Consider the following 1,462-nt stretch of genomic DNA (forward strand, 5'->3'; position numbering starts at 1 on the left):
CATGAAATTTCAGATGTTAGCGAGATTTAGTGATATCGCGTTTCCGTGCAGGTGAAACGGGAAACGTCACACTGCTGCTTGCCATTAAAGTATGAAAACTCTCTTATTCTCACTCATGTCTCTCTTTTGCCGAGAAGTTTCTTGATATGTACCTGTAGCTAACAAGCAAGAAATTAAACGAAATCAAACGAGTTTTTCCATTATTGGCAAAACGCAAATTACATTTTGATGTTTGCCGTTAGCCGTAAATGTGATGCTTAATCTCTCCGTTCTTTAAATAAGCAGGCTCCATAGATCATTTGATTGAGAAAGTGCAGCACAATCGCTCGGTCATCAGTTTGAATCTCATGCAAGCCTGGGTTGCTTGAAGTTTCATATGTTCCAAAATCGAAACGTAGCATTGTTAAAAACACCAACCGGCAGCAGGATATGAAAACGAGGTAGAGTTTAAATCAGAACCTATGAAAACAAATTTAGATAATGACCAGCTAGATGCACAAGCATACAAATCCAACGCCCAAACTACTGGACCGCACCTTCTGCAGTGCAGGGTAAAGCTATTGGATTATTTCCCTCAAACCAACGATAGTCTTATACAGTATTATAGTGATCTATATTTTGACGCACACAGGACCCCTGCATGTGTAATTCTTGATTTCCCTTTTTTGTTGTTCTCTAGCTTTTCCTCTTCCTACAATTTACCAGACCCGGCGCAGAGTTGTGTTTAACAACATTGTTCTACACTTAAACACGCTGACACTGAATCCATTTCCCGATGATGATGATGCCGCAGTATATGAACCAGCGCAGCAATCCCAACTATTAACTCTTCGCTCTTCACAGAAATATTTTTTCCCAGGACTGTCTTATGTGGAACCAGTAACAGAAACTGTCAACCTTTCTCATCAGATAAGAAAGGTCTTACTTTAACCCAACTTACAACGCATAAGGCATACTTGAGTTACTGTAGTACCACTGTAGAGTTTGCTTACAAATGAACGACGGAAACGCTGTCGCTGCGGCGCAGTCGTTATTGTCTGGCTGCTTTATCGTTCAAGTTTATTCCACCTTATCGTGTTTTTCATGGCAATTGATGTCTAGTTCATGATACATGAAGAAAATGTGTTTTTTATTAAAATTGAATTTTTCAGAGATAATTAAGCTTCCATTTGCAAAGAACGTCAACGCCATACATTGCTTTGTATTCTGAAGCTTTTTACAAATATTGGTGATTAATTATCTTTGAAAAATAAGTGGTTACCCCCAATTTTCTTTTTGGATTTTAATAACACTTATTAAGTGCTGCTTTTCCCGCATATTCATAAACCGGGGAAAAAAAAAAAACTTTGAACAAGACGCCTATAAGGGCGTATCCGTGGGATGCACAAACAGGTAACACAAATTGTGCAGTTACAGTGAACTACGACAACGGGTGAACTTTGGAAAATGGCGAAAGATCTGT

Source organism: Montipora capricornis, chromosome 10 (genome assembly GCF_036669925.1).
Source record: "Montipora capricornis isolate CH-2021 chromosome 10, ASM3666992v2, whole genome shotgun sequence".
Classification (NCBI taxonomy): domain Eukaryota; kingdom Metazoa; phylum Cnidaria; class Anthozoa; order Scleractinia; family Acroporidae; genus Montipora; species Montipora capricornis.